Below are 12,500 nucleotides of genomic sequence, written 5' to 3' on the forward strand. Positions count from 1 at the left end.
TGTGTCGTTGCTAATTTGCTGGTGTCAAAGAGGGTGAGAGCCAGATGGCATGAATGTGTTGAATCCAAGATGACCCCAGGTTGTTAGAGCAAGAATGGATTGAATCCTTGCTGTGTGATGCCACTGAATTTTAAGGCACACAATGGTGCAACATTTCTCTGGTAATACTTCTCTGATACTTCATGGGGTTTGCATGGACATAATGAGTTTGCTTTGAGGCAAGACCTCATTTTCAGCAACAATGGGTAAAATCTGACTAGTTAACTAATAGTTGTTGAATATCGCCTGTGTCTCAGTCACTATTTCAGGAGTCAGGGAATAAAGGGTAAGGGAGCTGGCGGTCTACAGCTGTGTTATCCAACAAGGTGGCCAATAACTTATTGGCTGACTGGTGAATTCATTGACTGGCATCTGAAGTAAATACTATTAAAGAGCAAATAATAAAACAGAAGTGACATGTTATAGCATCGTTCTGCAGCCTCAATTGCTACCTGGAGCATGTATCTAGTGCCCACTGCACTGTTCTGCATAGAGAACGTTCATGATACTGCAGAGAGTACCACTGCACAGTGATATTTTAGAGGAGCAAGACCACCAGTGAAAAACAAATGAACAAAGTTATCTTGGAGGATGGTGAAGAAAACAGAAGTGGAGTGGGGATGAGTACAAGTGTGGGGAGTGCTAGAAAAGATAAGATGAGTAAAGCTTTGGGGGCTGATCCTTCCAGGCAGTGAGCATGGCATGTGTATAGGCCCTGGGGTGAGAGGAGAGAGACACGTTTTAGAAGTAGAAAGGTCATTGTGGCACAAGCACAGTGAAGCAGGAGAGGCATGGAAGAGCAGGGCGTCAGAGGGAGTATAGGAGTTGTATTCTGTAGGACCAGACACAGTGCAGAGAGGCTTAGATTTCTGTCCAATTGTGATGGGAAAACACTGAGAGGATTTTAAATAACACATGTGAACCTGAGTTTGAAAAAATACTGTGATAGCCCCTGGACACAGATTTTTATCAAGGAAAAGCCCAAAATCTGGAGAAATGGGTAAAAAAGAAGTATGTTTATTATGCTGAAGGAATCCAGATAGATGATTTTAAGTTATGTCTTCTTTAGTGCCAGATTTATATACTATCCTCAAATCCTCTCTGAACATGGAAGCTCTGGCTCCTGTTGAATGCAGCGATAATGGAGATAGAACAAGAAGGAAAGGGAGAGCTGAGAGCTGACCTAGGTGAGACTTTCTGCCTATGTCCTCTGGGGCCAGCAGAGTACAGAAGAGTGGCCCTATGTGACCATATAGATAAAAGATAGGATTTGCAGCTTAACACAGGTAGGGAAAGTGGTTTCTCCTGCAGGTGACTGAGAAAGAGAAAAATACATCAATGGCCAAAAACTAACAAAGAATAAAAAATAGGGGCCGGGAGTTTGGCCTAGTGGTAGAGTGCTTGCCTAGCATGCATGAAGACCCGGGTTCGATTCCTTGCTACCACATACATAGAAAAAAGCCAGAAATTGTGCTGAGTCTCAAGTGGTAGAAGAGCTCAAGAAGAGTCCAAGGACAGTGTTCAGGCCCTGAGCTCAAGCCAAGGACTGGTAAAAAAAAAGAAAAGAAAAGAAAAGAAAAGAAAAAAATAAAAAAAATAAACTACAACAAAACTAGGAGCAATATACAGCAATAAAAATGGATGAAATCCTATTTGTGGCAACAGGAATGAGACTAGAGCACATAATGTTGAATGAAATAATCCATACAAAGAGAGACACGTTCTATGTGTTCTCAACAACATGTGAAAGCAAGCAAGTGAATCCCAAGAAACAGAATGTAGAGTAACCATTACCAGAGGCTGGGCAAGGTTAGGAAAAAAATGGAACAAAGTATGAAAAGAGAGTGATTGCTGCTTATACTAACTTACTAGATATTCAGAATAACTTGGAGTATTCCCAACAAAATGGCATGATAATTGTTTAAGGTAATTGAGATGAGAATCACCTTGATCTGTTCATTGCACACTGTATGCATTTCTTAAAAACTGAGGCTTCCCTTGTATTACCTATTGCAACACAAATGGCACCTTTGTTATATCCCCATAATGACATATACTTACAAGTCAATTAAAAATAAAAATTTCTACATGTTGTTGCTGATGTTTGTAATCTAAAATACTTGGGAGGATGAGATCTGAGGCTCAAGGAAACATACACAAGAAAATCTGAGGTTCTTACCTCCAATTAACCACCAAATAGCTGGAAGTATAGCTGTGGCTCAAATGGTAGAGTGCCAACCTTGAGTGAAAAGTTAAGAGACGGCACTGAGATCCTGAGTTCAAGGCTCACTACTATCATAAAAATAAATAAGCAAATCAATAAATGAAAATCAAGGAGAAAAAGTAAAACCACGGGAAAAGAAGACGAAAGTGACAGGGGTGGAAAGAGTTAGTAGTAGACATACATGGAATGGGAATTGTACTTCGGAGTTTGTTTCAGCTCCCTAGCTCTGCAGAGGTCTCCAAGTTTAAAAAAAATATTGACAAAGGGAAAAGAAATACTATATTTAGTTTTTGCTGCAATGTTGACCAGAGCAAGTAGGCAGAAAAACCAAAAGGCTCAGAATTATGAGATTAAGAAGAAGGAAAGCCTAAGGTTAACAGCAATCTGAGAGACAGAGGCATTCGGAACACACACATAAAGCTGGGTAGTGAGAGATCCAGGCAAATAATCAGAAGAGTGGTATCTGCCTGTTCAAGCAAAGATGGGGAAATCTGAAGAACAAGAGAGAGGAGTGACCTGTGAAATTTTCAACTGATATCATAAGGGGAAAAATACCGGTTCTTATGACTTAGTAGGTGAGATTTTACTGAGGCTGAAAATAAACGATTAAAGAGTACATGCAAGAGAGGAAATTATTATTCCTAATAATTAGTATCTCCAGGGAAAGAGTTCTGTTATGAAACCTCAGAGGAAGGAACAGGTAGCACAAAGAGAAATCTCATCTCTCAATTTTATGCTAGACACCAAAGTCTTTGCAAATTCACTTCCTTATACTAAAAATATGAATCTGTGTTTTTTCACAGTTGAGGAGAGGAATCATATAGATGTGCTCTTTTATTTCACACATCTGCTTGCACATGGACTGGAATAGAGGGCAAGTCATGGCACGCAGGAAGAAGTAATTAATATTTAGTATGGACCTTATTTTAGAGTTAGTGCTAAAGGAAAATCAATTTGGCGAGAGAGTTTAAACACACACACATACACACACGCACACACACACACACACACACACACACATGCACACACTCCTCACACCCTATGCTCACATAAAATAACCTAAAAGAGAGAAAAATGAAGTTTCTAAGGAAAATATTAATTCTTTCAATGGATGGGATTATGGCTGAATGCCGATTATGGCTGAAATTTGAAAGAATTCATTTTACTTCTTGGTGAGATCACTGAACCTTTGGGGCCTCTCATCCCTTCAGCTTTTTATCTCTTCTTGCTTTCCGGAACACTACCACCTTGGATGATTTGAGATGGGAGCAGAAATTCACATCAAAATGTGAGTCTTTCCTCTTCACCCTGACCTAGAACTTAGGCATATAACTACAACTCAACCAATGGCTGTTATGCTCAGAACTTGGGGTCTTCAAAGCATATTGGCTCAATGGTTTCCCTCATTTGTAATAATTAGTACAAACCTTGGGCTCTCCTAGCAGAGGATTACAATAGCTCAAAACCTAGGTAATAAGGCCATATAGGATGAGACTAAATGAAATGATCTCCAAGATATGGAAACAAGAGCCATATAATGTGTGATTGTTGTTCTTAATGTACTATGTTATTTCTCATCATCTCTTTTGTTGTCCCTTGGTTATCTCATAGTGTTACAGTATGATACCTTGTTATCTGGAATACTGTATATACAATTACTTCTTTATTTGTAATAGGAAAGGGAAGAGGGGAAAACAAGTTGAAGGGAGGGGGTGGGGGGAGAGAAATGGGGACAAAAACATGAAAAGGGGTATCAATGTGTGAGAAGTAATGCACCTTCTATCTGGCGATTATAACTGTAACCCTTCTATTAATTACAAGTTTAAAAAAGATTAGTAAGAAAAGAATTTGGGGTCTTTACAAAGGGGTGCAAAAAGATCTAAGGGCATGAAGATTATGTTCCAGAACCAGCAGTGGAGGACAAAATAGTAGCATCCAAGTGTCCTAACTGCCTGACCAGAGTCCCTGGGCTAGGACCTGACAGAGCTTTAATACATTTTTACACTCTCATTGACTGTGCATTCCCTGAGCACCCCTTTTCGGTCATCCTTCACTCTAGAAGCTACCCCATACTAGTTACTGAGTGGCCCGATTATTACAGTAACCTATTGGCAGGTGATTAATCAACTTTAAGAGAAAGTCTTCATTAGGTCATTTATTCAATACATATTTAAGAGCAAATATAAGGGTTCAGCCATTATATTAGATGATGGTCAAGTGCAACTGACTACATCATTGGATCACAACTGCTACTTACTAAAAAATGAGTGTGATGAGTATACCACGTTTGTGATACCTGTTTATTAGTTACTTACTGATGTGTAATAAATTACCTCCAGACATTTATTAGTTTTCAATTTATGTGGATCAGAAATCTGGGAGCAGCACCAGCTTGGTTTTCTAGTTGTGACAGGGATGTCAGCCAGAGCCAGAGAGTCTTATCTGATAGCTTGAACAAAAAAAGAGCCATTGCTAATCATCCACATGCTTGATGACTTTTGGTTTCTCACAGGCTGTTGAACCAAGCTCAGCCTCCTGAAGATTGTTAGAGAAACAGCTTCTTCCTTTCCTTGATCTGAAGACCTCTGAAGAGGCAGAACACAATGTGACAGGAGCCTTCTCTCATGGCCAGCAGACAGACAGAAATAGTGGAAGGAAAGAAGAGGGGAGGTTTTGGGAGGGAGGGAGGGAGGGAGGATGGGAAAGATGAGGAGAGAGTTTGAAAAAGATTTAGGGAGATCTAAATTCAGAGTGGCACATTACCTTTTTTTTTATTATTTTGTTTATTTTATTATTTTATACCTAATTCTATTTGTGAGAGGGGTTCACAGGGTTCAGCAACACTCAGGGGCTAATGACATATATCACAAATGGGATCGCTGGTTGACACTGTACAATTAAAGTTTCTGTGGCAACTTTAGGCACTTAGATGTTAATAATGGAAGCTAGATGAGAGTATAAAGAAAAATTAAAGAATGGAGTGGAGAATCAAGAAGAGAAAAAAAAGCAAGTCTTTAATGGAGTCCATGAAAAATGGATTATTGAAAAATGTTTCTGGGCCGGGAATTTGGCCTAGTGGTTAAAGTGCTGGCCTAGCATGCACGAAGACCCGGGTTCGATTCCTTGGTACCACATATATAGAAAAAGCCGGAAGTGGTGCTGGGGCTCAAGTGGTAGAGTTCTAGCCTTGAGAAAGTCCAAGGACAGTGCTCAGGCCCTGAGCTCAAGCCCAGGACTGGCAAAAAAAAAATGTTTCTTAAGAGTACACAGAGTGGGATAAAATGTTCATGTGACTCCTATCTCACAGAAAAAGAAAGGCATGCTGACAGCCTATCTGTCATCCCAGTTATGGTAGAAAGTATAAATAAGAGGACATAGTCTGGGATGATCTAGACAAAAAGTGAGATTGTACATCAAAAAATAAGCAGAGAAAAAGTAAAACAAAACAAACAAATGAAAAACCCCAAAAGCAAGAATGCTAGAGAAATAGTAAAGTAGTAGCGTCACCTTAGCAAATGCCTGCTGTCAATATATAAGTAAATAAGTAAATAAATCTTCAGAGAAGAATATATTGGCCCTTAGGCTAACAGTCTATATCCTGTAAAACCTCTGGCACAATTTACAATGTCAGATGGAAAGCACGTGCCTCAAAAGTAAAATCAACATCAAAAGAAACAGGAGAAATAGTAAAGACACTTTATCACACTCACAAGCAGGGGACTAGTTTGAAGGGCACACCTAGAAAGTAATAGTTCTTCAGTTTGGAGGACACAGTATGGGAAACACTAGGTTTCAAGCACAAAAGCTTCAGGTTTAGCATCCCACTGTAGGAGATGAAGATTTAAAAGTGTGACTGGAGAAGTGGGCAACTTGAAGGCAGGTAGAATCACTCAAGATGAGAAAGTTGGTGACACAGGCATGCTTGTGTCCTGGCTCTATAAACCCTTTGGGAGAACGAAGTCATGAACTGTAAATCACTTTATGTATCTAGTCTGTGAAAGGAAATAGACTCTGGGACCTCAGTATACATGCAGAGGAGAAGGTGGATGGCAGCTTCCAATTAAAATGGATATTTGAAGATAGAATACAAAGTCAATAGCAAAAGAAATGCAGAGATGTGAAAAGGAGGGGTGGTAAATTAGGAAAGGAGGTTGCTTAAAATCCTAAGGGTATGTTTGGGAGAGAGACTCGTGTAAGACAAAATTAAGAAAGACTACAGGAAGGCGAGGAGAAAATAAAAACTTGGGAAATATGGAAAGGGTCCCCTATGGAACTGATTCTGCCTCATAAAATGTTTTTAATTCCATTTCTTATACATAAGTTATAACTGGCAATCTCTGTTGAGACTGTTTTTTTTATTGCCTTATGGAAAAGCAAGGCCAATATGATTAAAAGGCAATGTATTCACTTCCCAGGGAAGGGGAGTGGGGAAAGATGAACCCACGGCTTTTACTTCAGAGTGACATTTTTATGTTACAATTTTAATAATAATATAAAAAAATCATGGAAAGGAGGAAGAAGAGCTGGGGATAACAGTTATGCTTCATTTTCCTTACTTTTGAATGATAGGGAGAGGTCAGTACCCTTTAAAGAGGAATAAGAAAGAGCAGGAAATGAAAACAGCAAGTCAGGAACTCAAAGATGATGGGATGAGGGGTGGAGTTGGGGGAGAAGGAGAGATTTCAATAATAACCTAAATCCTTAATCCTGTATAGATAACCTAAGAGCAAACGATTCTTAACACATGAAATTGCAGTGTCAGAGGACACATTTGCATCTACTACAAGAAGTTTCTAGGGTTTTGCTTAACTTGGTCATATCCATCAAACAGAACTTGTAGGAATTTTATACACCACTGTTGAGAGGGAATGGGGTTAATTTTTGTAAGGAGAGGCCAAGCCACTGAATGAGAGCCAAAGGACTCTCTGTCTATACAATGATTAAGATCTCTGATAGAAGCTTTCTGGTTACATTTTTTCACTTAAAAAAATACTGATCTCACTTGTTGCAAAATGAGTTTGTGAGAGTCACTAAGGGAACACGTGTACAGGTGAAACTAAGTGATCACTCTTTGTGTCTCATTTTTCTATCCATTTCCTTCTCCATTGGTTATTTTGACAGCCTGATGAATGTCTTTGAGAACTCCTACAAACAGTGACTAAAAGGAGTTTATGAATTAAAAGAAGAAAAAAAATGACAGAGGTTAGGGAAATGTATATTCAAACACATTCTTTGGCTTTGGAAGCTGACCGATTTCTATTTGGGAAAATGAAATTACTGAAAATTACAATAGCACCATTTTCGTTGTAGGCAGTAGGAGGGATGTCTTTACATGGGTACACAGAGAAAGCTTGGTGTATCTGACATTCCTGCATCACTATTAATTGGCATCTCTAAAGGTCTTGATGATGGTGGTAATGAATGAGCACAGGAATTGGTTCAAATGTACCAAAAATTTATGAAGAGCCTTCTAAATAAAATTTGGCTAATTGCTGCTCAGAAAAATAACTTTACAGATAGTGACACTACTGCTCTAATTCTCTGGAAGTTGCTAGTCCATGTAATAGAGAACATTCACTTCTAAATTTCAAGGTAGCAACTAAGTCCACTTTTAAGTCATAATAAATTGCAAAGATAAATGAAAAAAATCCCCTACATTTAATACTGTTGATAACTATGCTTCTCACCAAACACCTCTTTTTTTTATTTCTCTCTTTCCTGTTTAAAAAAATGTCAGTGAATGTCTCTCCTTTATTGGAACTACAGTTTTATAAGACTGTTTCTTGTCCTTTAATAGAAATAAAAAAAATTTAAAAAAAAAAGAAGAAGAATGGGGCACAGTGGCTCAGGCCTGTAATCTTAGCTACTCAGGAGGTTGAAATCTGAGGGTCATGGTTTAAAGCCAGCCCGGGCACAAAAGGACCTGAGACTCTTATGTCCAATTAACCTCTAGAAAATGAGAAGTGGGGCTTGGCTCAAGGGTAGGGCAATAACCTTGAGCTGAAGAGTTCAGGGACAGCGCCCAGGATGAGTTCAAGCCCCATGACCCACAAAAAATAAAAAGGAAGAAGAAGAAAAAAAAAAATCCCCGACAATGACTTAGGCTCAAATGATAAATGACAGTATCGTGTTCTGAGGTCTTTGAAAGTAAGATGCAGGGACACATACAGATCATCATTTTTCTCAAAGAGGAAATTTAGCCACCTGTTTATTCTGCAACTAGTTTGATCACAGGAAAATTGTATCTAATTTTTAAATTAACCTCCAAAATAAGGACCAACAGTGCTTACAGTTTTCTTTTGTTATATGTAGGTTTTAACTCCTAAATTTCATTTTATCCTTTTTTTTAATTAACTGTGGTTGTCATTTATTGCTACAGAATTTCTTTCAAGCATATCCAGATTTTAATGATCAGTGTTCTTGTATCTGTGAGCCAGTTATTCTAGCCCTCCGATAATGGTGTTAAACAATGCCAGTGAAAGAAATACATCGATTAGCATTTTTACAAAATCTTAAATAAAAACATTTGGGGTGTATAATATATATTACTACTGTTCTTATGAAATTTATTAAAATTTAAATACATAGACATTATTATATAGATACATATAACTTACAACATTTAGTTTATAATATTTTTACACAGGAAAATATAATTTTCCTTAAGAAATACAATTGTTCACTTTATTTCATTATCTATCAATTTTATATTTCTTATTACGTAATTTTAGTTATGCCAGTAAATGCTATAAATATATACAGATATGTCAGTGACACAATATATGTATTCAATTTCTATTAATTGCTTTATTCTTGAATGATATCTTTATATTGTACATGCTCAGTTTTTGTTAGTACTTATCAATATCCTTATTTCCTTCCAGTTCATGAATGCATTCTATCTGGTTTCACTAGTGTGTTGTAATTTACTTTTTGAATTGATACACCATATATTTAATTATCTTTCAGAAATAATGTTTATTTTTTGCAAATATTATTCTACTGTAATTCCTCTTTGTATTTCCATTTCTTTTAGTGCTTCAGCGGACTCACAAGAACCTTTAAGGTAGTTAATATAAAGCCTCAGTCAGAAAAGATGGTAATGACAAACCTCAAGCTTTTTAAACAATTCTATACATGTAAATAATTTTAGAAGCATCTCTGAATTCCATTAGTGCTATATAACATAAATGAGTAAATGTATACATATATGCATACATGTATAAATGTATGCATTTTTTAAACATCATCTCCCTTTGAGGTAGCTCCCCTGAAAAATAGAAAAATTTGTATTAAGAAAGATGAAGAGCTAATAATTTTGATGAGAAGAAAATTTGTTAAACAAAGAAGATTTATTGAAAAAAAGAACAAAGTTGAATTTGTCATTCATAATGGTAAAATAGATTTGCTCTATTTATATATTCATTACTTATTTTCAACATAAATATCCTAGAAATATTTTTGCAGTCTGATGTTCTATCCATTTCATATAGTAGGAGAAAGGAGTAATTATGGGGAATAGATACCAAATAATTTTCTGAGGATTATATGAACAAATAATGTCATCTTTAATAACTTGAGGACCTTCTAACTAGGAAGAGTTTCTTGAGCTGGGAACATTGCCCTTCTACATGTGTCACATACATTTTACACCAATATGTAAAAGCATTTACATATTGTTCTAATGCTCATGAGTACATATGCATATGGATTTAATACACACACATTTTTATACATGCATGTTATACTCAGGTTACTTTTGATAAAACTTTGTCTTTCATATGAATTGAAAAATCTTTTTCTGAGTATCCCTCCTCCACAGAAAGCTGTGGATACATGACTCAACCAGACATTGTACTCTGTCTAAAGCAAACTTAAAGAGCATTTCTGGATCCATCTTCAAAACAATCTGAGAATGTTACATGATATTCTCATTTAGAACAAGCAGATACATGTTAAGAATATTTATATAAAATTATTAGTTTTAATGCCTTTGTAATTGGTTTGAATGCCTGACTTCTACTTTGACACCATTGCTTATAACTTATCAAAGAGATTTATGCTTTATAGCTGACATTTTAAATTGAAGATTTACTTGAACTAGTACCTAATGTGTTTTCTGTAATTAATTCCTCTGAGGTCAGATTTCATGGGTACAGACTTCCTTTAACATTAACTGTCTGTAAGCAATATTTTTATTGATGGAATTAAGAGTTGAAAAACAAAGTTAGCCTTTTTTAGGTAAGATTTTCAGTTTCAAGTATTGTTTTATGTCAGCAATATGAGATTTTCCTGAAAGGACAAAACATCTTCAAAGAACTTGCTGTGGAGCCAGTGAAAGGGGGAAAACATCTCAAAGTTAAATCAATCTTGAGTTAATAAGAAGTAGAAAGTTTAATTATGCATATGTTTACATTTCTAATAGACCAGCAAAGAAGGGCCTGATATAAATTTTATCACAAACAACCCAGATTATCTTTACATGACATCTAAAAATGGCATCTTTTATGTGATCTTCCCCAACCTGCATTTATTCATGAGATGTGACCGATTACTTGTAACACAGATGTTACATGGATTACACACTTTGCTGAATGATTGTGCTTAATAAATTGTTGAATGTATGACATTTGATCAAAGCCTACTTATTTTTAAGTATGGGAAGAATTCATGTAAAAGTTGGAAGATAAATAACTGAATATATAACATTTTACCATCCTCTAAATACATCTTAATAAGAAAAAATGCTTACGAATTAGATATGTTTACCTATCTGCAGCTGCTGATTATGTCTCCGTGTTGGCAAAAGAAAGGGAAAAACCCTGTTTTCCTTCCTTAGCATCCTCACTGCCTTTGTCTGATCTGATGGACAGTTTCTGTGATTTTGATGTGTGTTTACATATGAAGCATGGAGTGTGATTGTGAGTCTATTCAGCACTGTTTAATGAGAGCCAAGCGCTTACCAATTCCATATACCCAATTAATTCACATACACCATAATGGGAAGAGATGCTGAAATCAGTGGTTTTGTCTGCCAGCTCTGTAACACTTGGCCCTCCAAAAGATGGAATGTCTGATGTGCTTGTCTTGGGCTTTGAGACCCCTTAATGAGACCAGAGAAAATACTTGCCAAGTCTTTAGTGAAATTCCCCCTGCAGGTTCCACTAGGCAACGCCACTCTGTCATCAACATGATACCCAAGTATTCACCAACTTGATGCTCTGTGCTCCCAGGAGAGGATGGCTGGGTTACTGGATAAACTTTTGGAACCTATGTTTGAGGATATTATCTGTCATCTTCCCCATTAGTCAATTGACAGTGAAGGCAAAGAAATGTTAGGAAAAAAGCCACACCTTTCCCCTATCTGTTTAGGTCCATCTTTAAGAGATTTATGTAAAGATATATATATATATATATATTGTCATCAGGAGGGCATTTTAACTTTCTCTCAGATTCTTTAGCCAGACTTTGTTCTCTGAGCACAGAGGTTGGCGTTCTCCCTTACCAGAGGAAGGCAACAGAAATGCGAACATTGGAAAGTGGAAAAAAAATCGTAGACTGAGAAAGACACAGCAGAATATTTTCAGCTAGAGTACAATATACGAACCCACATAGAACACAACTTCAACAAATTAGGCTATGCTTTAGTATCATGTTAACAGCTTTTCACATTCCCGTAAAACCTGGGTTAAATGCCATCAATATTGTAGATAGCACCACTCATAACTTGGGACCACACAAACCTGGCACTGTAGCACCCTGCCCACATATGGCTACCACATGAAAGGGAAGCATTATTAAAAAAAAAAAAAACTTGAAGCTCCTATATATTTTCCCCTCCTGAATGATTGCTATGAAATTGAATGCTTACAACATTATGTATAAGATTTAGCATCTTGAAAGTTCCAACATAAATTCTGCAACCAAGGTGATATGCTTTATTATTTCACAGTCAGGCAAAGTTATATTTATTTGACTCTAACATAGATTTCACTTTGGGAATTGTTGTAGCTGGACCGAAAACTCATTTAATTACAATGAAATAATTGAAAGAAGGGGAAAAGAAAAACATGCTGAATCTGGGCTCAAAGCAGTCTAAAGGTTGGTTTGGGGGGAAAAATAATACAACTTCTTAAGAGCTTTGATGTGTTTGGATGGTCCCTTGAATCTTAATTTTAAGGGATGAAGAATTAAAATAGGGTTAGGAATAATACCATTTGGACTACATTCTGCCTAT

Source organism: Megascapheus bottae, chromosome 19, assembly GCF_031878675.1.
Source record: "Megascapheus bottae isolate mThoBot1 chromosome 19, mThoBot2.hap1, whole genome shotgun sequence".
Lineage (NCBI taxonomy): Eukaryota > Metazoa > Chordata > Mammalia > Rodentia > Geomyidae > Megascapheus > Megascapheus bottae.